Genomic DNA, 27962 nt, shown 5'->3' with positions numbered 1-27962 from the left:
TTAACTAATACGTTTTTTTTATATCAGATATAGACACATAATACCTCCTATTTTAAACTGAGAAAACTAGTTCTGCTTCTTTCTGTGACAATTTATTTTCCAAAAAGGTACCGCAAAAAAGAAATCCATTCACCCATATTCCAGATATCATTTGATTTCTAAATCCACAAAAAAGGGGTGACTTAATTCCATCAACCTAAACCTGAACGAAGAGCATTAAGGTACAAGATGGATGTGTTTGTTTAAAAGGAACAACCAGATCACCCTTGGCTAAGGCTGCTCATCTTCATCAACGAGGAAGAGATGGCAGGGAGAGAGGAGCTAAAGCTCACAGGGCTGTCCCAGGAAGGGACATGGAATGTACAGCAGCCATGCTATGTTGTTCTGAACCTTCATTCACCCAATCATAAGACAACTGAGCACCATGGTGCTCCAACGGGAGGCTGCAACTTAAAATTTGATGGAGGTGCTCCAGATTCAAATCGTGAATGGAAGTGCAAACCTAATCCAAAAGAGGAGTGGGGGTGAGGTGGATGGATGTGTGAATGTGTAATTCCAATTAGAAAAGTGTTTATAGCATCATGAGCTTCTTGCCACAATTGTCCCAATAGGCATTTCTTACAGGATGGTTAGTATTGTAGCTCCAGTATTCAAAACTACGTTTACTAGTGACTTTTCTTTCTGTGCAAACTACATAGCACCTTTCAAAACATCAAAAGCTATAAAAATATACCAGTATCTGCTTGGTTTTTTTCCATGTCCTATAAGTAAATGATGAGGTGTTTTCAGTCATGGGGTTTTACTATGAGTTCTTGGGTAACCAGCAGTACTGGAAATAAGTTGTATTTTTTTCCTGTCTTTGGTTCCCTTACCCTCTGATCAACACCTTGAAAATAGATATTAGGTTTTCCATTTGATAACCTCTGGCTGTTCTCCAAGCAGGGAACTCTAATTAAACTTCCTTAAACATATAAATGAAGTTTGTAGAATAGAAAATTACCACACTTTTTTTCCCTCAAACGTCTTCAGTATTAGTATTCTCCCCTTTACTCTTCTCTGCTCTGCATTTCTATCTCCCTCTCCACTTAAATTTGGGGTTTCCATTGCTCCCCCATCTCATTCTATCCCAACTATGTTTTATTAACTCACCAGCCTAAGCTTTCCCTCCCTATGTGTATTTTAAATCCATGTACACAATATGTGTGTTTGGTTCCAGCAAAGTTTCGCCAGATTATATATATTTTTTGCTTTCTCTTTATTTCAGTTTAAAAGTATAGTTATCTGTCTTTCAAATGCATTGAAAACTACCATGCACAATTATACAAAATCATTTTTTAATTGTATTAAGTGTGAAATTTATTGGAGAGAGGGTAAGAGTCAGAGGAAAGGGTAGCATGTTTTGGAATTCTATATCCCAGGCATGACCATTCTACAAGTCATTCCATTCTTGATCTCTAGCAGTTTTGATTACCTGCACATGAACTTTACAATACCATATCTATTAACATAATCTCTCTGTCATGGAAAATCTCATGACCTTGCCCCCTCCCCCAAAAAATTTACAGGCACTTAATATTTTCTGGGAGAGAAAGAGATATTGTTCTTCAATGTGTGTATAATAATATGTTGCATGCATGTATGAGTGTGTTGTGATGATATATATAGCTCACAAAGGTCTATTTAAAATTTATATTTTACATAGCTGAATTCATGCCATTGATAGATAGATAGTGTGCATTTAAATCATAAAGATTTAAAAACATGTTCACTTTATATAGTTGTCTTATGATACAGTAATTTACTCCTAGATATAATAATTGATATCCGGAACTCAAATACACTTGCACAGTAATGCTGGTAGTAGTATTATCCACAATATCCACTTAATACGCCCAACAACAGACAGGTACTCAAAGGTGTCCTAGTTACACAAGGAGGAATGTTATTTAGCCATATAAAGGAATAACATGTTAGTGTATCCAACAACAGGAAGAAACCATGAAACTATTGTGCTCAGGAAAAAAAGTGAGAAACAGTAGAGCAAATAGTGTAATCTCATGGTCAGGCTCCCATACTGGGGAATTGACTTCTGCTTTATGCCAGATCATCATCACTAATCAGGAAGTACACTGAACAGACTCTGTTCATACTGAGACTTGACTTTCCAGCATCTTGCTCACATAGTGACTTTTAGTCTCTTACAGAAGGCCCAAGGCACCTGTCACCAGTTGGCTTTGGTTGGTGCAGTGGCTTGCTTCACTGACGTGCTTCCCTTTCCTGCACTGTGACTTCACTCTGCCTCTGCAAATTTGATCTGGTGCAGACTCATGCCACATACCTTCTCATGTTCAATGAATATATTGGATTTTAATCAGCACTGGGGATTCCCCAAGTAGATACTTCTTTGGCCCGCTATCTATGACAAGGAAAACAGTCTACTCTTTCCAGTTTCCTGTCAATGATGTACATCAGGGGTCAGGTCGCTACATTAAGCAGAGTGGCTGTTAGTCCCTATCGTCCCTCTCATTTGCTGTCTTTATTATTCTCCTGATGGCTCAGTATTTTTTTTCTTATTATTGTAACCACGCCTTGTTCACTAAATCAAATAACATATGTAATAAACCATTTTCAAATGTCTAAAAAAATGTCCAAAAGATTAAGTTAGGCTGAGTCACATTGGAGTGCTGTCTCCCACTCAGCTTCAGGAACACACATTACTAAAATCCAAATAAGAGAATTTTCAAGTTAGTCCTTTTCATGGGATTTGCTACTTGTTTTTAAGAAGAAAGGGGGGAGAGCGGGTTCTTACTTAAACTTTCCAAGTCATGAACCTGGCTTTCTTTCCTTGATCATACAGCACAAGAGAATCATTGTGTATCTGATAAGACTATGAACAAAGCTGTTATCTCAGCATGGCTCCGCTGGCACTGCCTGGCAGGTAGCCCGGTGTTTGATGCATAGGAAAACAGTCTTAAGAAGAGCCACAGGCAACACATTCTTAACGCTTGCATGTTTTCCTGTTGCAACAGTAAGGAGCAGAAGTATCATACTTATTGTGAGAAAATTATAAATGTTTTTAAAAATAAAATTAGAGAACACAGTAAAAGCATGATGAAAATGAACTTAAATATATGATCTGAGCCTAGATCTGAAGAATTCAATGGTGGAAAGTTCTTCACGTGATGCATGTATTGCTGTGTTGTCTAGTGCTAACTCTAAAAATTGAAAATACGTAAAGATCCCTTTTTTTTTCCTCAGATACCTAACATTTGATTTTAAAAAATATTCAAGAGAAAGACTTAGCAAAATGTTGGAGTACAAAATTAATTTCAAATAAATTTGAACTCTTGAGTAGAAAGGAGAAACTGAGAAAACTTCAGATGTGCATATGATCATACATAGACATATATCATTCTGAATCTATGATATGATGTTGAAATTTTTGTGGTTTGACTTATGAAGTTAAACTATCAAAAATAATAATAGATTATTTTTGAAGGATTTTTCTGTGACACTTGCTTAGAAAATGTCAGAGTTCAACGCATATGACGGTTTTCACAAAGGAAATGTTGATATGATAGATTCGGCGAGCTGGTTATCTGTATTTTCCAAGGAGTAGAGAACACACAATGTTATGATATGAAGCAAACTTTTAATATCAGATTACTGTGATTAATTAAGAGAATTAGAACCTATTAGCTGCCATATTTTCCCAATGGAGAAAAAAATACCTTTTGAGTTTTAAAATGAAAAATATGAATTGAGTGATAAATTAACAAATTTTAATTCAGAAAAGTTATGTGTTTCTCAGTCTAGTTCCTGTTCACCATTTCCTGCTTTGTGTAGACTCAACTGGACACATTTGCTGAGAAACAGAGCAGCAGCATTCGATACTGGCACAGCTTCATCATTTCTAAGATCTGCCAAATGCAAAGGAAAAACAGAAGACCTCAGATGGCCCCTGTGCACTCATTCTCTCCAGGTCAATGGGATTTAGATATTGTGCGTTATCAATTAATGTTCATTAAGCAAAATAAATTGCCAGAGGATTTAGAAAGCAATGAGGCCAATGCCTTATGTTAAAGCATTAATAAATGAAGCTTAGTTTTCAATTTGAACTGATTCTTTCTTACATGCACTACTTGATAAAGTGACCGCAATCATGTTTTATATTTCCTTTTAGGGGGACATAGCTTGAATGGAGAGAATTGCTCAGTATAGACAAGATTTTTACAACAGTTGGACATACCTATTCCGTGAAATTTTGAAATGTTGAATTAAGAAAGCTACTACTTTTATTATTCCACGCATCAAAATCTCAGCTTGAGAACCATATACATGAGCAATAAAAATTGCCTAAAATTAATTATAGACTGGCACAATAAATGAAAGTACGGTTCTTAATAGACATAATGGGAAATTACTACAGGTACAATCAAGGTGTATTTTCAGAGACTACAGTCTGTGAACCCAGATTCATTCAGTGGCGCTTCCTCACAGTGGTGGGGGAATATAAGGAGAGTGTATGGTAAGTTTGTATGTGATACACTGTTCCTGTTGCCCCTCATGCAAAATGTAAGTACCCAACTAAAAGTTACTTTAATGAACATTGTCTATGATTGACCTCTATTCATGTACTATTGTAATTCTCTTTCATTCTCTATGTGTGTACATATATATCATATATATATACATACTATAGATACACAGATCATCTGAATATTCTGAATATATATATATATAAATTCTGAATATGTGTAGGTGAGGAAAATTACATATAAATAATATATAATTGCAAATAAAATTTTAAGATACTTTTAGAATATCATGTATTATATTCAATTGAATTGCTGCAACATTAAATATATTACCCTCCTCTTCCACTCCCAAATGTTCGCTGCAACATTTGCTTTAAGTAGACAAGTGATCAGAGAACAGAGACCATGATTTGGCACCTGTAGACACTAGTTGTGTCTGAGTCCTCACCTAGACAGCATCCTGCAAGGTCAGAGCATTTCTGAGCAACTTGGCATCACTTTTGACAAAGGACTCTATCAAATATTAACAATGTAGTACAGGAAATTGTATACATTTTAGTTTCTGATCGTATTCTGTTTACCTGTAGGGACTGAAAGACAGCTCCAAATATATATTGACATATATGCTTAATCACATATGTAATTGGAACAAATTGAATTATGCTTTGAAAACTGAGTCTGTAAAAATAAGCTAATGAGACATTTTATTTATTTTTAATTTAATATAATTTCCTTTTTGATTCTTTAGGAATTTCATATCATGTACTCTAATTCGGCTCACCTCTCAGTTCCCTATATCCTCCCTCACTCCTGCAGCAACCAAAAATAAATTATATATGTATGTATATATATTATTTAAATTAGAGACAATATTATTTTACATATCAATCCTAGTTCTCTCTCCCTTACATCCTCTCATGCCCCTCACAGACTCCCCAATCCCATACCCATCCACTCCCAAGGGAGGGTGAGGCCTTCCATAAGGGATCATCAAATCTGTCAGTCATTTGGGGCAAGGCATAGATACTCCCTTGTGTGTCTAGGCTAAGAGATTATCCCTCCATGGGAAATGGGCTTCCAAAGTCCATTCGAACACTAGGGATACATTAGGGTTTTACCGCCAGAGGCCCCATAGACTGCCCAGTGATCTTAACTGACACCCACATCCCGGGGCCTGTGTTGGTCCTATGTTAATTCCCCAAATGTCAGTTTGGGGTCCATGAGTTCCCACTTTCTCAGGTCAGGTGTTTCTGTGGGTTTTCCCAATGTGGTCTTGACTCTTTGTTGGTTGCTCCTGCCTTTCTGAAACTGGAGTTTGGCTCAGTGTTTAGCTGTGGTGTCTGCTTCTGCTTCCATCAGCTACTAGATAAAGGCTCCAAGAGGCCATTTAAGGTAGTCATAATTCTTATTACAGGGAAGGGCATTTAAGGTAGCCTCTATACTATTGCTTAAGTTCCTAGTTGGGGACATCTTTGTGGATCTCTGTACAATTCCCTAGTACCAGATTTCTCTTTAAACCTATAGTGGCTTCCTCTATTGATGTGTGTCTGTCCTTGTTCTCCTCTATTCCTCTCTGCCACTCAATCTTCCAGATCCCTCATGTTCTCTTACCCCCACCTTTTCTCCCCTCATCTTTGTACTAACACCATGCTCCCCTCCTTACATGGTCCCAATTTGTTCAGGGACTCTTGTCTTTTCAGATCTAATGGGAGAACATGTATGTCTCTCTTAAGGTGATCCTTGTTTCATTGCTTCTCTGTAGGTGCGGATTGTAGGCTGGTAATCCTTTGTTCTATGTCTAATATTCATATATGTGTAAGTACATACCATGTTTGTCTTTCTGTGACTGGGTTATCTCACTTAGGATGGTTTCTTCTAGTTCCATCCATTCACCTGCAAATTATAAATATTCCATTGTTTCTTTCCCGCTGAGTAGCACTCCATTGTGTAAATGTACCATATTTTCTGTAGCCATTCCTCGGTTAAGGGGCATATAGTTGCTTCCAAGTTCTGCTATTAAAATAATGCTGCTATGAACATAGTTGAACAGATGTCCTTGTTGTATGAATATGCATCCTTTGGGTATATGCCTAAGAGTGAAAATGCAGAATCTTGAGGTATACTGGTTCCCATTTTCCAGTGAAACTACCTTAATGTTTTCTAATGTGACTGCACAAGTTGGCACTCGCACAAGCAATGGAGAAGCAATCCGCTTTCTCCACAACCTCTCCAGCATAAATTGTCATTGGTGATTTTGATTTTAGCCATTCTGACTGATGTAAGATGGTATCTCAGAGTTGTTTTGAATTGCATTTTCCTAATGGCTAAGGATGTTGAACACTTTCTTAAGTGTCTCTGTCATTTTAGATTCCTCTAATGGGAATTCTCTACTTAGTTCTGTACCCCACTTTTTAATTGGATCCTTTGATGTTTTGGAGACTTGCTTCTTGTGTTTTTTGTAAATTTTGGAGATCAGTCCACTCTCTGATGTGGGGTTGGTGAAGATCTTTTCCCATTTTGTGGGCTACTATTTAGTCTTTTGACTGTATCTTTTGCCTTAAAGAAGCTTCTCAGTTTCAGGAGCTCCCATGTATTAATTGTCGATCTCAGTGTCTGTGCTACTGGTGTTATGTTCATGAAGCGTTCTCCTGTACCAACTCAGTTCTCAATTTGAATATTTCCTGGAGTCTACTCATGCTGCATGTGTATGATTCTTTTTTTTTAGTGCTTTCAGGTGATCTGTTAATTCTGTAGTGTTACTATTCTCTAATTTCTTCATGTGGGCACTTAGTGCTATGAATTTTCCTCTTGTCACTGCTATCAGAGTATCCCATAGGTTTGGGTATGTTGTTCCTTCATTTTCATTGAATTCTAGGACGTCTTTGATTGCTTTCTTTATTTCTTCTTTTACCCATGAGTTTGTAGGGTTCCTGCAATTTGTGTTGTTGCTGAATTCTAATTTTAAGCTGTGGTGGTCTGACAAGAAACAGGGAATTATTCCAATTTTTTTGTATCTGTTGAGGTTTACTTTATTACCAAGTATGTGATCAGTTTTAGAGAAGTTTCCATGTGGCACTGAGAAGAAGGTATATTTTTTTATGTTTGGATGGAATGTTCTATAGACGTCTGCTAAACCCAATTGGGTCATAACTTCTGTTAATTCCTTTGTTTCTTTGTTAAGTTTATGTCCAGTGATGAGAGTTGGGTGTTGAAGACTCCCATTATGAGTGTGTGGGGTTTAATTTGTAATTTGAGTTTTAGTAATATTTCTTTTACGAATGTGGGTGCCTTTGTAGTTGGTGCATAAATGTTCAGAACTGAGACTTTATCTTGATGATTTTTTCCTGTAATGATTATGAAACGAACTTTATCATCTCTTTTGATTAATTTTAGTTTGAAGTCTAATTTGTTAGATATTAAGATAGCTACATCAGCTTGTTGCTTGGGTTAATTTGATTGGAAAAACTTTTCCCAATCCTGAACTCTGAAGTAACATCGTTCTTTGAAGTTGAGATGTGTTTCTTGTATGCAGCAGGAGGATGGATTCTGTCTTCATATACATTCTGTTGGCCTGTGTCTTTTTATAGGTGAATTAACCCCATAGACATTGAGGGATATTAATGACCATTGATTGTTGATTCTTGTTTATTTTGGATTCATTTTGGTGGTGATATTGTTATGAGTTTTTCTCCTATATCTGGCTTTTGGTAAAGCATGGTTACATATTTCCTATGTTCTTTTGAGTGTAGTTAACACTTTTGGGTCGGAGTTTCCTTCCAGAACATTTTGTAGGGTTGAATTTGCGGATATGTATATATCTGGCTTTGTCATGGAATATCTTGTTTTCTCCATCTATAGTGATTGAGAGTTTTTCTGGGTATAGTAGTCTGGGTTTGTATCTGTTGTCTATTAGTGTTGGTAGAACATCTATCCAGTACCTTCTGGCTTTCAGAGTTTCCATGGAGAAGTCAGGTGTAAACAAAACAAAACACACCCCACTCCTCCATCTTTCCTACCTCTCCATCACTTCTTTATTTGCTCTGGAGGAATTGGGAACCATGGTGTGCCACAAAGTGTACCATTTTTTCCAATCAATTTTACTTGCAAAATTTCATAGCAGTGAGTCACTGGTGTAGGTCAAAGCATCTAGTTCCTGGTACACCGTCAACACTGAATCTTTAAATAATCTCATGAATTCAAAGTCATTGTTGCATCACCTGTGAGATGAATCTTAGTACACTTCTTTACTGCATGCACATGGCAGTACTGACATCTCACGTGCAGCCTCCACATGATGAGGCGACTCCTTCGTCAGACTTCATCATGTGTCATATATAAACATCTTGATACTGCTCAAAACTATAAGGAACCAATATTAACAGATTCTGGAAATTACAGTCCATAGAAAGATATAGATAGTTAGGAGAGTTACACTATTCTTCCTTACTTAACTAGCAACTTCCAAACAGCAAAATCAGCTTACCTTTAAGAGGAGAGGTGGACTAAACCACCAACATTTTCTTTTTAACTGGCTGTAAGTCGTGGGAATAATCAGTCTCCTACAGCTTGAATATGAAGCTGTTTTCACTAACTACATTTCTAGATGAAACCTCAGACTATGGAGACTGGTTAAGGAATGCATGTGATGTAGGTTCCCTGGTGTCTGCAAGCACTATGAGAGTATCCTTTTAACATAGTTATAGAGGCTCGATCTTGCAATGCCCCTTTTATATAATAAATAACAATCACTCTTTAGGCACTGACAAAGCATTGTCTCTATTCTGTCTTCTAGACCAGAAAATAATCTTCATGGTTTGGGGCCTACACCAGTGAACAAGTCATAAAGTATGTTATCCTCGATATACTCAGTATCTTAATCACCAGCACTGTAAGAACACTGAACAAATATTTCTCCCTTCTCAATGGAAAACAAATTGTCATTAAAGTAGAAACAAATGCAATTGACTGTAACAATGCCTATTTGCATGAGGTAGTTCCTTTTAAAAAATAGGAGCAAAGTGGTATAGAAAATAATAAATATTGGAATACTATTACCAGAACCAACAAACATGCTACACATGCTTTCTCATGTACGTGCACACACGTATTTAATTTTACACATAAAACAACATAAGCGGTGTCTGTGTTCATTTCCAATTTGTCGTTGAAAAGGAAGGTTGAGAAGTTCTCCTAATTCTGTAAGTTATTTCTTCTTTGAAAACTGATCTAATGATTTGAACCCTAGCACTTCAAAAAAAAAGAGTCTGAATCATTAATCCTTGTGTGATGTTCTTAATTTAAAACAAATCTGTCTCAGCAGTTTGCTTTATTAATTTGTTTTTCTCAATACACAACTAAACATGAGCTTTTAAAATCACAATGATAGAGAAAAGCATGTACAAGTAGGGTATGCAGAAATGCATGAATTTTGTCTTTCTGTGATTTCTTCGTGAGGATAACAGAAGATATTCACATTGCTTTAAGAACATTTTACATAACTATAAATAATCATATAGGGCAAGAATTATCTGTGTTAACAGAAAAATCACATTCTCTTAACTTTGGCAATATTTTGTGATAAAAAGCATCCTAATGTATGTGACTAGCTTGTCTTTGAATAGCATATAGTGAAAACTAAGCTTTACATGCTTGGCTAATGCAAAAATTGAAGGTGAGAATTTCCTAAATCATTGTGTCACTAATGCTTTTTGCTTTGGTTTTATACTAAATCACAAAATCACTTAAAGATTTTTTAATTAAGACTTTTATTATTATGTATGCATGTGTGTCTCTGTGAACACATGCTATGTGTGTTGGTCTCTCCAGAAACCTGAAGATGGTGACTGATTTCCTGGAGGTGGACTTACAGGTGGTTGGTGACACCAGTCTTTGGTATTAAGAACTGAACTCAAATCTGCAGTAAGGAACAGAAATCCTTCCTTCACCAATGATCCATGTCTTCAGTCTCCACCTTAAATTTTAATAAGTACATATCAAGCAAAAATAAAATAAATTTAATTAGTCTAATTTATCCAAATAACAATCTAACTAATTGGTATTTGTTTTTTCCTGCTTCCCTTCTCCTTTCTCCAATTTGAGGCATGACTCAGAGAAACTGGCCTTCCACATAGACTCTGGACTTATCCCAAAGAACCAGTCACAGCAAAATTTTCAGAGTAAATACTTTCAGAGTAAAATTTTCTCATTTATTAATAAAAACATTATTTCGTGTTTCAGTTTTTCAAAATGTCAGCTATTAAGTTAATCAGTGTGATGAATAACTTCCAATCACTTTATAATCTTGTCTAAGCTAACTCCTGTAAATGTCAATGAATAAGCAAAGCAAAAGTCCAGAAAAAATACTACTGTGATTAACCATGATTTAAAGAGTATAATAGATAAGGGAAGAATGGAAAAATTAGTATTTATCTATACTGAGTCAATATATTGTTCTGTGAAATCTTCTTACCAGTCATTCTAGAGACACTTTCAGGGCTACCCATCTAAAGAGGAAGCACTTTGGCTGTCTAAATCTATGATTGAATAACTTAACATGGAGACATAAGTTATGACTGAGGAACTTAACACAGAGACCTGAACTTGAGCCCCATTCTGCTAACTAAACTTATGAAGGAAATATGACCCTTTTTTCCTTCCTCTTGATGTTATCTGAAAAAGTAGGGTATATGGATTTCTCAACATAATTTCTCCAGGACCCTAAGATATACAATATATATATAGATATATGGATAGAGAGAGAGATATGTGAGGATAATTCAAGTTTACACAACTATATGTAAACTTCACTAAATTTTATTATAAACAATAAAAAATTTTGTTTAATTATCTATCACAGCCATTTGTAAATATGAACACTAAAATCTCTCATTTCTGCATCTAATAAATTCCCTACAGTACAAAGATGTCAAGCATTCATTCAGTTGCCAAAGTAACTGGAGATATTCCAAGATGTCCCCAAAGCTAAAGTGAAGGAGGAGTAACAATAAATAATTATCAGTTTATCTCAGTGAGATGCATATGTATCATATACCATGAATTTAAACTCTTTGGTGCTAAGGATGAGTCAAGCCTAAGAGTAAAATTATACAGATACCTTCAAATTAGCCATCCTGTTTGTGGACCGGCTCTGATTTTCTTTATCTCTATATCACACACTAATTCTTATCCCAGTAGAAGGAAGAAAATAATATTTGGGTGATAGTTTTTATTTCCCATATTCTAATAAGTAATGAAAAAGACTAAAAGACATCATTCCTGGGTAATGAGTTTGGGGGATTGCTAGCTCATAAAAGCTTATGAATTTATCTTGAGAAGTAGCTCAGAGGTCAGCTTGTCCCTTTCAACTTATAATGAGCCTTGCAACTAAACTCACTAAATTGATGGCATCTCATCCTATTGTAAATGACCTTGAAACAAGATTATTCCGTTTCTTCTCTTGATAATCCAATATAATAAAAACCCAGTCATGGCTGAAGCTACATAAATTCACCTCCTTCTGCAGTGACAGGGGTTATTGCTACATGGAAGAAAAATTGAAGCAAATTTTGAATAGAGCCTAATTTACTATTAGGAAATAACTTTGAAATTCTTTAAAGGCCAAAAAGATATCATTTTGACTAAGAATGTTGAATATATCCAGGGCAGTGAATCTGGGAGCTTCAACACTGCACATGTGATTCTCCTTTGCTTCCTGCACGCCACGTGGCTGGGGAGAATTGTCCCAGCTCACCCGCGCGTTTCTCACATGTCTGCTTGGTAAAAAGACTTGGGTCGGAGTTGTGTTTCCTGCACTGACCAACACACCCCTATTAATGCCATCGCCACTAAACAGTTTGCAGTAGGCACGCTGCGGATTTCAACCTAAAGGTAAATAGTGACAGTGTAGCAAGCCAAATGTAAAATTCACGCCCCCCAAACGCTTCGCTCTTGAGTGCCTTCCTTCTTACTCCCATCACCCACGTTTCAAACGTTGGAAGGGTCAGCAAGGCATTTCACTGTTGCTGTTTCCCCCATCTCTTTGGTGGATGAGCTCGGTTTCCCCTGATCCAGGACTTGTTTCCCCTATGTGCATTTTCTGGCATCAATTTCTAGATAGCCAGGAAATTTTCCGGAGGATATGAACCACCTAACAACAAATGTGTAAGATCTCGAATCCATTATCGCATCTAGTTTTTTTATTCTGTTTCTTCTACTGTTGGGTCTCTCAAATCCCAGGGTGACAAAGCAGCCCTTGGTAATCACTCAGTTTCCCATGAAGTCAAAACAAGGATGAAGCCACAGTACCAATAGCATCTTACAGAGTAGTCCAGCTAAAGTCAAAAAAGGAAACAGATATACAGCAGTTCAATTTCATGGTTTAAAATTCATGTGCTGTTATTTACTTTGCTTATGAAGCACACATCTAGCTGATTGGGAAACTTGTGTTTTAGTATGAATATCCGAACTGCTTTCCAGAGAGAAATGGAAAGGACAACTGAGTTTATTTTCTGAGAGTTTCTTCTGTCTAGTACAAATTAGAATCATAGTGTCTGCCTACCAGAGGCCTCCAGGGCTACATCCTCTTGGAATTCAAATGAAGGACCAGAATCTGAGGAGAACCCATCATGACGAGAAGGCCCCTTGTGGGAGTAGCTGCAGTGCATTCCATTTCCTGAGGGTTCTGGGGCTCCAGTACAATGAAGAGGCACTATGCATCCAGAGTTGTTGTTATTGGAGATGCAAGCTATAGTTTCTGTGGCTAAAGGCAGTTTCCACAGTGTTTTCACAGAATCAAGTCCGGAGAGAGATCTGAGGCTCTGCTCCTGGCTGTGTAACTTCCAAATCCAGTTTTCCCAAGCTCAGAAATTCTGTGAGCTTCACGACACCCTTTCATTTCCCTCACCAAGAACTGGCTCCTGGTGTTCCTCAGCAGTGCCCAGAAAGATGTGGTACTGATTATATGCAAGTAAAGAAAGTCACCTGCCATCCTTCCTACCGCACACACACATACACACACACACATACACACACACACACACATATATATACATCCACAAAGCACCCGAGAGCAAAACAGAGGTCTCACTTTCAGGGAAAACATAAAATGCAAGTGACTTGAAATATTATTTTGCTTAGATAGACAGGATGTATAAAATCATTTTTCCTTAAAATTTTATTTTTAACTTGTAAAATTTATGTAAAAATGTTTTAGGATCGAAGAAAATCTAAACAAAAAAACTAAAAAATTTCCACAGCAGCCCTGTCATAACTAAGCACACACTTCTTGTCTATACTCTGTAACTTAGTGGCTTCTAATTCTGGTGTGTGTTTACAATTCCATGTTCTGCTTGTTCACTGCTACCTTATTAGAGCTGTTTTCTTGAATATTCAAAGTATCCTGTGTGTATGTAGCATGTGACTGTGACCAAATGTTTGTTGCCGATTTTATGACCTGATTTCAATTTTTAACTCATCCCATTTCAAACATGTAATTTAGCATAACTTGATGTAAAGAACACAGAGTTATAACTTACACATCCAGAACAAATTAATAGTGTGTTTTCTCTTTAGCATCATTTAAGGTCATCTACAATTATAAATTATCTCTGGTCCCTGATGTCAAGTATCTTTTGCCTAATTAGGAAGATAATTGTTTAAAGAATTAACATGAGCTAGCTGAAAAATGTCTAAAGAAGATATCTGTATATATATACAGATATATATAAACTTCCCAATTGTTTAATTTTTTTCATTATGCAGTTTCATAGCATAATTACATCATACCTCAACAAATTTATGTGTTTTTGTTTGAGTTTAATTTTGTTTGTGGTTTTGTTTTTTTATGAACCACTGAGTTCAGTCAGTGGAGCTCATATCTGCATGGGTGTGTAGCCATTCTTTGGAACTAGAGACACGTAATAGTTACATAGCTTCAAAAAGAATGACTTCACCTTCCATAGCAACTACCCACTACCAGCATCTCCTCATTATGAAATGAGGCCATGAGATTATCCATGCTAACTATGGCAGAATGTTGGCTATCAGGAGGTTCTCAACCTGTGAATCATGACACATTTGGGGATTGAAGGAACCATTCACATGGGTCTCCTAAGATGATCAGAAAACATAGATATCTGCATTACAATTAATGGTAGTAGTAAAATTACAATTATGAAGTAGCAACGAAAGTAATTTTATGGTTGGGATAGCCACAACCTGAAGAACTATATTAAAATGTTGCAGGACATTTAGAACAGCTGGTCGTATCAGACAATCACATCTGCTATGAGACAATTATTGCTGAGGTCTCGTCTTGTCCAGAGTATTTTTCTGCTCTCCTCTCTATCCTCCTGCACTTACATTTTTTCTTCCTTTAAGTTTCTGAGCCTTTGTTGGGGTGGGATTAATGTCCCATTCAGGGCTGAGCATTCATGTACTTATTTGCAGTACTTTGACAATAAGTATCTCCATTGAAGAGCAGCACTATTCAAATGTTTACCAAAACTATTTTACTGGCAATCTCTACAGTTTAGAAATTCAGAGTAAATTTTCAATGAAACAAATAAGATAATTTTAATAGTAATAATCAATCAATTATAAGATTTTCTTGATAACACAGGACTAGTGTATATTGGTTGAATTACCTTGATGATTATGATCTTGACAGATACTAAGGTTTAAACCTACATTCTCACTCATGATTATGTTCAATCAAAACTGTTTTAATTAAAATACTCCTCTTCTTTCCAGGTGTTGGTGGCACATGCCTTTAATCCCAGCACTCGGGAAGCAGGGGCAGGGGGATCACTGTGAGTTCGAGACCAGTCTGTTCTACAAGATCTAGTTCCATGATAGCCTCCAAAACAATACAGAGAAACCCTGTCTCAAAAACAACAACAAAAAAATAGACTCCACTTCTGAATCAAGAATTTTTAAATAATAAATATTAGCCACTCAAAATTTAGTAAAGGCATCTTTTTTATGATGCCCACACTGACCACAGATCCTTAAAAATTAAAAAGCAATATTAGATAGGGAGAAAATCTTAAATAGTAAGCTTTTCACAAGACAAGGACCTCAGGCTTCTCCTAGCTTCTCCTCTTTCACGCATTTAGCAATTGTCAGCCTCTCCTACTGACTTCCAGATGCTTATGACAATGCTTCTGTGTGTACACACTAAGCAAGATTGTTGCCGTTTTTATTTATTTATGTTAATAAATCAAGCTCTATATGGAAGATAACAGGACATTTTACATCCTGATGAATAAAGAACATCTGCAGAAATTTTAAACACTCAAAATGTTTCTGTCTAGAGCAACATGAGCCACCAAATTTTAACGACAGACATGCAAACACATTCATCTGGAACCACCTGACTGGATTAAAAATCCCTGTCCTTTTAAAACAATATGTGATGCTCTCTGTGAGGTAGCAATTGGTATTGATGTGGGAGATGAAGCATCCGTGCACTACTCCACGATTAGTTGTGCAGACCTGTTCCGCTTGTCCTTGCAAGCTGAGGTCTATGAATAGATTCCGTGAGTTACATCTCAAAAACCATTCAGATGCGATTCAGGCACTACTCTTTAATCATTAAAACTGAAGTCTGTAGTGGGAGGAGGAAGCAAAGAGTGGAAATAGCAGTGAACTAATCCTCCTCTTTGTCAAGTTTCTCAGGGAGACTTAATTTAAAAAATGTGCCTCTCAGAGTAGTCCTGTCCCTCTGTACCAATTCCTCTCCCTCAACCCAAAGTCAGAGACATAGTTCCAAGACTATGATTTTCACACCATCATTTCATTCTCTTTCTTCGTTTGCTTGTGTTTAACTTCAATATGGTAAGCCAATATTAGGAGCTTATTTCAGCCTAGTATTTTAGAATTCATTGCACATTTTATCGCTTCAAAAAGCCTTCCTTGTTTGCGTCTATAAGGTGTTCATGGAAGGCCTGGGAAACAAGGTTAAAGGAAGGGAAATAAGTTATTAACTTTATAAGAGAATTGATTGACTAAAGTATGCAGTAGGGCTCAATGCTCAAATGGATGAAAATAACCTTAGATCACAATAAGCTTATATAATAAACAAGAAGATAAAAACAATAATTCAAAATTATTAAGAACTTTGGAGGCCAAAGAGATGGCTCACCATTTAAGAGTGCCGGATGCATTTGCAGAGGATCTGAATTTGTATCTCAGTACCCAGGCTGAGTGGCGCACAAACACATGTAATCCAGCTCCAGGGGGGTTTGATATTCTATACTTGCCTCCATCACACACACACACACACACACACACACACACACACACACACACACACACATAAAGGAAAAAGAAATAAAGAGGAAAATATATAGGCAAAGATTGAAAAAGCCTATTAAGCATCAAAGGCTTTTCCTTCACAGAACTTCCCACTTAGAAATGACTGAATATAGCACAGAATATCATGCTTGGACGGTGACCAGCAAAAGTAAGGCAACTTTTCCACTGTGATAACATAAGAATGGTGTCTAAGATCTCCACAAGCAGCTTTCTAGCTAGGAAAAGGATCTTTCACCAGTAATAATGAAGTGTGTCTCTGATAAAATGACAATATACGCATCTGTTTCCAGTGGCAACTGTGAATGAGTCGCAGCAGAAATAAAAAGGTACCTCGAGTCCACGTGTCAACGTAGTTCCATAAATGCAGGATGGATAATAACAATGCTCCGTGTCTGCTTTTTCCTTCTCACGTCTCTCGTATGTCCCACTCCACTGCCTGTGCCTTCTGTGGCCTTTGCTTTATGACAGCCTCCCTTTGGACGGACCCTGTGCTAGGCATAGGAGCTTTGCATTACCAGAGAATCATTCACATCTACCATAATTAGAGCCAGACACTTTTAATTGCTCAAAGCGTGGCATGGTCACAATATCTTTCTCATGTTATTGTCAAAGCACGTGGAAATCAACCGAGAAGACCAGTGACCATCAAGGTGAGAGAAACAAAACGTTCCCGAACCTCAAATGCAGGATGGTAAGCCAACTAGCACAAATTTGCTTAAGAGAGCATGGCTTCACATAATTTAATGCCAACAAACAAACCAACAAAAACCAAATGAGAAATATCTACAACTGACAGATGTCCAGGGCAAGATCACCAAATACCTTCTAGAGACATCTCATTTTCACAGCACAATTATTAAAAAAAAACAACAAAATAGCTTTAGAGATCCAACAAGTTGGGTGGGTCTTTTTCAGGGTAGGATGGCTGTCATGAACTATACAGGTTCAAGTCAGACATAATCCCAGCACTGAGCAGGGGAGAGAGACATAAAGCTCCACCACTAACCATGAAACTGCTTGCAAATGATACCCACTAGAAAAGGGGGAATCCGTTTTCTCCAAAGAGTCATCACTGGGTGTATCAACCAAAGTCCACGGAAGGCTAGATGCCCAGGAGTAGATAAAGACAAAACAGACTGCATACTTTTTGTATTGTTTTGGTATATTTTGGTTTATTGGTTGTGTGGTTTAGTTTTTGTTTTTGGAGACAGGGTATGGAGATGAGATAAAGGAAGAGAGAGAGAGAGAGGGAGAGAGACAGGAGTGAGGGAGAGAGAGAATGTGAAGTTAGTGGGCAAGGAGTTGAGAAGGATCTGGAGGAATTGGGGCAGGAGGAAACATGATCAAAATATATTGCACAAAACATATTTTTAAATAGAAAAGAAGTAAGGCTGAGGTGGTTCAGTAACAATACAAACAGAGAAACAATGCCAGTGTGACAGATTTTATCACCTTCTTGCTTTGCTTGTTGTTGCAGACTCTCAAGGTATTTACAAGCATGCTTTGAATTCATTTTCACATAATGCAAGCTCTTTGAGAAAATGAATATTCATCATCCGTGGTTGCTTCAAAAGATGCACAGTTTACTCTGTGTCTGCTTGCAGAATGCTGTGTTCTTTAAATAATAGCAGTATCATTTATCACTGCTTCCAATATGAGTACTGCTATTATGTAAATGGCTTTCTGTTGGATGATCACTGCTTTTGTCTCTCCTGGAGGTTGGAGGATCCTGAGAGTAGGACAAATTGACCTTAATTACTTGGAGGTCTTTAAACCAAATCCAACAGTATGGTTGATTTTCTTTTGATCTCTGGGACCACTGGTATTAATTCAAATTCTCACAGTTTATGTACAGACTATTTATGAAGCAATGCTATGTGCACATTTAAATGTCTCATTGAAGGGTATATCATTAAACTTTTTTACATACTCTACAGCTGTGCATTCATAATGTTTTGTTTAAGGAGAAAGTACCTTTTTTCAAAATTAATTGATATAAGTCAGAGCTCGTTGGCCAGCCTAAGCATTTGCATATCATTATCTGTAAATTCCACTTAAAGGATGGCCAGTCCTCTTAGCCTCCAATCTTAGCTATTCAAGCCCTGTGAATACCACATGAAATGCAGCATTTTCTTACCCTGCTGTACCTACTTGAAAATGAATGAGTGCTAAATTTTGTTTTGCCTAGGAGCTAAATGCTAATTGCCTAGCAGCCTTGATGTAGATTCCAGACAAGATAATAATATGACTAATCCAAAAGATTTCACACCACATGTTGATACTTTTGTACTTTTATGAGATTCAACTAGAATGTTAAGATTCTTTTTTTTCTAATTTGGATTGCATTCCTAAAATACATATGAATTAAGCAAGATAATTTTGAATGTATGCTTCTTATATACATCTACTTAAGCCTTATCATTCTGCTCAAGAGTGCTTAATATTGTAGTGCAGAGTAAAATATCTGATTTTTATAGCACAAGGAAAGAAAAACAAAAAAATACAAAACCACAGTTACCTAATAATTATCTGATTATTGCATATCATATTACATCCTTCTAACATCAAAGTTCAGTCTTTGCTCAGTCAATATTATATTGAACATGATAAAGGAAATCATACTGTTCATTCAAATCCAAAGTTCAGTGTAGAAAATCCAACCTCTAAAATATTAATAAAACTGTTATGCTTTTGCGACATGTTTTTATTAGAAAACTAGGAATCCTAATGGGTAACAAGAAGTTGTCCCTGACAAAGACGGCCTAAGATGGAAAGTGTGCCATCTGCTGTGGTCTTTGATAGCACAAGTTGGAAAAATAGCACCTCTAGTGGCAACTATTAGAAATGAACCCTTGAACCACGGGAGGGTGGGTCTGCAGTGTCATCAATGTGAATGAATGGAACTGGAGGAAGGCAAAAAGTGAGCGAGTACATGTCAAATGCTCTGAGGAAGTTGACATTGCATTCTTAGATACTTAGTAGGTCAAAATGACTGGGAGACACATGTAGAAATACGACCACTACTGTTTGAAAAGTGCTTCACTTGCCTGAAGAAAGAAATCCTGCAATTCCTGTCTTGGAAAGCTCAAATGCAGATTCCTGTTTCTTCCTTGATGTTTATGGCAGCAAGAACAGCTATAGTCATCACCTGTATTTGTGTAACAAATTGTACCCAAAATATTTTTTTTTGGTTTTTACGAGACAGGGTTTCTCTATATTGTTTTGGAGGCTTTTCGGTCCAGCCTGGCCTCCAACTCACAGAAATCTGCCTGCCTCTGCCTCCCGAGTGCTGGGATTAAAGGCGTGCGCCACCACCGCCCAGCATAATTATTTAAAGTAGTGAAATTTTGTCATTCTGTGATGACTACAGATCACAATGTGGGAACAGCATCGTTGAGTGGTTCCAAGTTTGGGTTTCATTCAAGGTTTCTTGTATTATTTCTTCAGAGCCAGTTTCCTGAAAGCTTACATGAAGCAGAGTTCATCTCCAAAAATCCTGAGCATCTCAACAGCAGCTACCCAGAAAACCCAACTCCTTGATGGAAAGGTTTTCTGGACTCTGCCTCAATGTCCTTCAGGCATGAAAGGTGAATTTCTCTAAACTCAAAGATCCTGTGCAACCACTGTGAGAAGAAATACCCAAAATCTAATATGGAAGCCTTTCTGAACTAAATTTATCTGTCTGGAGTGTGACAGAGGAAAGGGAAAAGGAAATGAACAAATAAGAGGGGAGAGGAGGAAAAGAGGAGAAAAATATGTTTCATATCTGCCATGTGCAGTAATAATTAGTTACAAAATAGTAGACTACACAGGCATTGGAGCAGTAGAGGGATTCCTGATAGTCATCTTGGATTCAAGCTATAAACTCATATTAATCTGTGTATCTACATTGAGTAGCCCTGTAGCTGATGTGTTCTCTCAAATTCCATGCAGTTCTGTGCAGCTTCCAAGCCAATTACCTCCACTGCTTGCTACTCAGAGCCCTCAATAAAACATAAGAATGTAAAAAAAAGAATGTTAAAAAGAAAAAGAATGAAGACACTCAAGAAACTCCACAAACAATTGTTTCTGCTGCTTCTAGACATCACCCTATCTCAAGCGTATGGCCCATTGCCAGACTGGAAGCCTATTAATAAAATATGTTGTACTAAGTTGTTGACCATATCACTATGATTTGCATACTACTTAGTCTAAGTGCTGTTCATCAAGGCTTCATAGTCATGTGTTCTTTTCTTGGATATCATATGGTGCTGCATAATATTTCCATTTTCCCTGTAATTGGGATCTAAGAGAGATTTTCAATTAACTAGGAAGGCCTATAAACATTTTTTCTTTGCTTTTAATTGTTTTTAAAATTAGAACGTTTTTTAAAATACAATATATTCTGGTTACAATTTCCTCTCCCAAAATTCCTCCCATAACCTCTGTATATCCCCACCCACTGACTCCATACTTTCTTTCCCTCACACGTTAGGATGCAAGAAGGCCTCTAAAACAATAGTAATAATAATAAACTTGTTCCCTTTTTGTGACCTAAACTTGGTGAACAATGTATGCCTCTATAAAGGGACACTACCATATGCCTAGATACACAAAGCTTCTGAAAATATAGGCAGGAGTAATATGCTCTAGAAACCTGATTTAGCATCAGGGATAAGATATGGCATGTGTACTTACCTTTGCTGTTATGGACCGAATCAGCTTTAGTGGTAGTGTCGTAGTAAAGATCAGATGCAGAATTGCACATGCAATATGGTTACCAACCCTTGAAATAATATCTGACTATTAATAATTTCATCATTTAATGAAATGTGACCCATTATACTAATTTCCAATAGGTTAACAAGCATGCATGTAACTTTTTTCTAGCATCTAAAATATGTTAATCTTATTATGGAAAATAATAAATTTGCAATGCAATTTAAGGAATATAAATTCCTCTTCCCTAATTTACAGTAAGTTTATTGTATCATTAGAATATAGCTAGTTTACCTAAATACATGGGCTAAAAGTCAGTGTTTTATAATCAGGAAAAGTAATCAAGGTGGTGTTAGTTTGTATCACTACCTGCCTTCTTGTTCTGAGTCTTTCAAATTTAAGGTTTAAAATGTATTTGGAAGCCTGTGTCCCATTGCAGTCAATACTGTACCATATCACTATGACATACAATGATACAAGCTGACACTCTTCCATTGCACAGGTTGAATTCTGAGAGGAGTGTTGGAGCTAAAGTCCGGGAGTTGGCAGTGTGGCATTCTTTGGAGAAATCATCGCCATTGTCTCTCTAGACACTAGCTGCAGGCTTTCTTCTCTGAATAAGTCACACTTCATCTTCTGCCCTCCCCTCAACTCCTTCATTAACTGGCACTGTCTATTAAGAACCATATGGTTGCTGGATGGTGGTGGCGCAAGCCTTCTATCCCAGCACACAGGAGGCAGAGGCAGGCAGATCCCTGAGTTCAGTTCGAGGACAGCCTGGTCTGCAGAGCAAGTTCTAGGACAGGCTCCACAGCTATCCAGAGAAACCCAATCTGGAAAAACCAGGAAAATAAATAAATAAATAATAAATAAATAAATAAATAAAAGAACCCTATTTTTACATTGACCTACCTAGAAGAAACTGAAAGGTAAAGCTGTCAGGGGTTATCTTCCATTTATTCACATCAGGTGAATCCATTATGCTGCATAAAATCACATATTCAAAGTCTATGTACATTTTTAATGTTGATGTTAATATTTTCACGTCATTATTTCATGTATAAGATACCACATATGAAACAGTATGCAGTACAAACCTCTACATTGATAAAATCATTAAATAAATAAATAAATAAAGTATTGCTGAGATTTTGTTGTTTTAGATACAAAATTTATTTGTAGTAAAGAGAAAGATTTGGTTATGAGAATCCTGTGAATTAAAAAAAAACAAGCATCACTTGAAACTCACATTATGTCTATATTGGATGTCCTAATTCAGGCAATTATTTCAGCATCACAGAACAAGCCTAAGTGTCTCGCTCTTAAAATCTAATCAGCATTCTATTTCTATGATTTCCCCTCTATTACTTGAACTCTTTAAAAACAATAAGAACAAATACCCTCTTAATCTTTAAGTATGATTTTATTGGCTATAGCTAACTTTATATTTGAATCAGGAATAATGATGATGGTATTAGCCACTTTGGATTTATAGTATATTGTTATACTTAAAAAAGCATTAAAATATTCTAACTTAATATTTCTACTATAATTATTTTGCACATTACCTTAAATTCATTTTCTGTAATACATATATAATACCTCACTTCTACAAATGTGTTTAATTGATTCAATTAAAATAGTTGTAAGACACTGATAAAAATTAGTTGTACTTTAAGTTTGAAATCACAGTCTGTGATTATAAAATAATGACTTTTCTTTGTGATAAAATAGGAATTTTACAACAGATTTAGTAGAAGGCATAAATATTTATATTTGTGCTTCATAATCTGAAACATTTATACTTCAGGATGAAGTCATTCTCATATGATGCATTGTTATTTAATGATTTTGAATAATAGGTTGCTTAAAAATCAAATGATGAAATTATTAATAGTAACTTGAATGTATTCAACTAAATATTGGAGAGTTTATCCACATTAGTGATTAAAGTACTATAATTAAGTCTTTATGGTAGGTTAAAAGGTCATTGTTTGTTTAGTTTTGTTTTGTCAAAGTTGTGAGCATGAGAGAGATGTCCCCATTTCTTATCTGTCTAAGGCAGCATGGACAGGAGAATGACACCCCCATGCCCTGACCATCAATGTCTGAGGCAAATGGGGGAGCTGGTCATGTGGTTCTAAGAGAGGGAGAGCCATCTCTAACCCTGTCAGCTGCAAACTTAAGGGAGCAGACCTTGCACCTTTCCAGGGCAGCACAATAGAGTCTACCTTTGGAGCACAGGTGTGGTTGGGCCAGCCCTGAAGCTGTGAGCCTGGGAGAACTGTCCCCCTGCTCATCTGTCTTGTGGCAGCATGAGCAAAGAAAAGATGAGCCCCCCCAGCACCTGCCTGTTGATGCCTGAAGCAGGTGGGAGGGCTGGCCCTGTGGTCATAAGAGTGGGAGACTTCTGGCTGTGGCTTTTTATGGCACCCCAGAAATTAGATGACTGTCCAAAAATAATGATACCTCAGAAACACACCAGATCAGTTGGCATTGGACACTAGATGATGACAGTGTTCGTTGTAGTAAAGAAACTGGAAAATTGTAAGAGCTGTAAGAACAGTGAGTTTTTCTGTGAGATTGTGTCTCCTAGAAATATCAGCGAGGCTACCCCTATGAAGTTTCATTTTTATGTCTTCTGTCTTATTCATTGTTCTGAATGTCTGCTTCAGTGCAATGCCATATTGTTCTTATTTCTACAGCTCTACAATTTGTCTTGAATTCTATAATCACAATACCCCAGAATTGTTCTTTTTGTTCAAGATTTATTTGTCTAACTTGGGTTTTTTTCTGGTTCCACCTGAATTTTATTTCACTTCTTTTTATTTTTCTATGAAGAATCTTGTAGTATTTTGATTGATATTGCACTGAGTCTGTATTTTGCTTTTGGCAGGATGGTCATTTTCACAATATTAATCCTTCCAATCTATGAACATTGGATGAGGTGCCTTTCCTTTTTCTGATATGTTCCTTGATCTTTCTTTAGAGATTGGAAGTTTTCATTGTAGATGTTTTTCACCGCCTTGTCAGGTTTATTCTAAGATATTCTGTTGTTTTTTGCCACTACTGTAAATGGAAGTGAGTCCATTATCTCTTTCTTGATATATTTTCTGTTTGTATATAGAAAGGCTACAGAAGGAGTCATGCTTGGTATGGGAAACCCAGCCAGATTCTTGGGACTAGCAGGGTTGTAACCCTTAGAAAAGAGTCCACTGTCCACTGCTGCCACTTGGCTAGACGATTGTAATTGTGTGTTACACTCTGTTATCCTTATAATCACAGATAAATGTAGATGCTATATCCCATCAAAGAAGCCTCTCTCCACAGAAATGGTGACTATCACAGAAAACCACAAATGTATACAATGTAGACATCAATAGGTCAGGTGACCAGCCTTGCTGGATGCAACTTCATCACCTGAATCTCTAAGATGCTCAGAGAACATCACAGAAGAGGAAGGAGAAAGAGTATAAAATCAAAATACAAAGAAGTCTACTAAGAAACACTCTCTTAGAAAAGACTGCATGAAGACAGAACAATGAGAATATCAATGGAGATGCTAATGTCTAAGGGGGGAAGTTTTATAGGGTCCCACCCACAGATATATAGCTACAGGAAACTATTGATATCTGGAGGAGGGGAATTGACCTTTCCCATGGAGAAAAGCCCCTTTTTTGGTTACCTAAGGCAGAGTGGATAGCCCAGAAATAATACACAGACAACACACACACACACACACACACACACACACGCACAGACAAAAGCAAAAAAGCCTAACAACCTGAGAACTGGGAGATCAATGGAAGTTGGTGGAGGGACAAGAGAGAGAAAAATGAAGGAGGAAAAGGGATGAATTTCTATTTCAATTAGGGAATCATAGGATCGAAGACAGATCAGGCACCAGAGTGACCTCGAGTGATCTAAAGGTATAACATCAATTGGCAAGCTAAGCAATAGTGGAGGGACCACCTCGAATGCCCATTCCTGATAATGAACTTGATGTCTATAACCATCCGGGAGCCTTCATCCTGTAACTGATGGAAGCAGAGGCAAACACACAACTAATCACTGAACTGAACCCAAGGAACCCAGTGACAGAGAGAGAGGAGTGATGAGCAAATTGGCAAAGAATGGGCTGGCAAAACCAGCAGAGACAGCTGATCTGAACAGGGGAGTGCTCTTGGACCCCAGACCGACAGTGGGGAAGCCAGCATGGGACAGATCTGGACCCCCCCAAATGTGAGTGTCAGTGTGAAGGCCTGGGCAACCTATGGGGCCCTGAGCTGTGGATCAGTGTCTATCCCTGGTATACAAACTGTCTTCATGTTCCTATAGCACAAAGAGAGATGCTCTCTCAGCCTGGACTCTTAGGGGACTGCCTTGACCCTACCAAGAGTAAAATGACAGACTCTAGATATCCCCTATGTGGAAGGATTTGGCAATAGGGTGGGAGGGAGGGGGGGAAGGGGAGTGCGGGAAGAGGGGAGGGAGAGGGAACTGGGATTGACATGTAAAACAAGCTATTTAAAATTAAAATAAAAAATGATAAAAAAGTCTATTTTTAAATAAAAAACATTGCCTTGTACTTATTATTAAATTAAACACTATCATTAACTGAATTATAGGAACCACCACTCAACTATATTTTTATTTTTTGTATTTATTTAAATCAAATGCAATTTGATATTAAAAACACATGTGTTACCCCGAAATAATAAAATATTTTAGAATCCAAATTTCCCACCAATATACACCCATTAATTGAACACAAACACATATTTCTCTGTAAGAAATGTTGTACAGTTTTATATTATTATAGACATATTTTGTGGGTTGTGTTCTCCATAGGCATCCTTGTGTTGTCTTTGTTATACTCAGCATCATCTATTCCACTAAAACCATGAACATTGTGCTATTGAACTTTGCTTTGGACACTGCTGCAGATAATGGTTCAATGGCATAGTGAGTGCCTGTAATGTACAAGGCCTGGTGTTCTACCACTAAAGGTGAAAAAACATTCTGGCAATTTTGTTAATTACTGAAAACATAAACATTTCAATAGTATAGATTAAAAGTCCTTAGTTATTAGTAAGATTGAACATCCTTGCAAAATTCATTACCCATTTCTACTTTATCTTCTTTGACTCACCCCATTATAATACCTAGTCACTTACTCTCAAAGTGATACTTTTCCTTTAGACATTTCGATGTTGCTATGTTCTTTAAATTGACCATGGGTGTTTTAAAAGTATCTTGGATGTTTTCTAGTAAATACCTACTAATTTTTATATATTCACTGTCATTAGTTTCCTTTTTGTTTTTGCTTGCTTGTTTGTTTGGTCTTATTTGAACTGAACATTTTTTATTAAAAAATTTAAACATGCATATTTCAGGTATTTTCCTGAATATTTTATATTTATACTTATCTTTTAGCTTGTATAATTAGTATTACATTATTTTATAAAGTTTATGTAACAAAAATTGGTTTTTAATAAAAATATGTTTCTATCTTCTCTAAACGTACCATTTTTAATTCCTTATATGGATTATCATGTTATCACAAACCCGTGTACAGAATTTTGGATATATGTACTGAGATATCCACACTGCCCACATGTAGCACTGGCCACGCCCATTTGGGCGTGGTCACATTTGGGGACATTACAGGAGAGTGCTTTTAGGTCTAAGGTCGTGGCACAAATGGGTCTTTCTTGCTTCAGTAGCAGAGAGCATACTATGTTGATCCTTGGACTCGGAACTTGCTGCGGGTCATCTGTTTCCTGTGTAAGTGTCTCCTCCCCAAATAAAATTATATTAACCTATATTGAGCCTTGTCTAGTGAAATTGGTCCACGTGTCTATAGATATAGACCATAGTTTCTGTTCCATTGGTTAATATCCATGTTGAGTCAATACTGTGTGTCTTTGAAACCCTACATCGTTATAATAATTTTACTGGTAGTAAAATGTTTCTCACTTGTTGATTCTTTTGGGGCAATTGTCCTATAATACCCTCATACAGACTCAACATCAGTCCATGAAGTTCAGCTACACATCTACTAGAATTTGGTCAGAGTTTAATTTGGTTTATGTTCATCAATAACTATTGCCCTTCTGGTAATATTAGAATTTTCCTTGTATGCACAGAGTAGACAAATTTTTTACTTCTATGTATCTTTACATTCAGGAATACATTTTACTGCTTAAAGAATTGAATATTTTGTACCTTCTGAAAAGGTTTGCTTCTAGACTGTGTACACCCTTTGTTGCCATGACAGAGCAATAATTTCATTTGTAATTATTTTTCTGGGATATATTTTGTGATTGAGGAGCCAGAATTGATTAATATGATTTTTTTACTTCAAACAGACTTCCTCACATGCTAATTTGTCACTGTTGTCCGTCATTG

Source organism: Mesocricetus auratus, unplaced genomic scaffold (genome assembly GCF_017639785.1).
Source record: "Mesocricetus auratus isolate SY011 unplaced genomic scaffold, BCM_Maur_2.0 Super-Scaffold_100010, whole genome shotgun sequence".
NCBI lineage: Eukaryota > Metazoa > Chordata > Mammalia > Rodentia > Cricetidae > Mesocricetus > Mesocricetus auratus.
Note: the sequence above shows the minus strand (reverse complement) of the source record.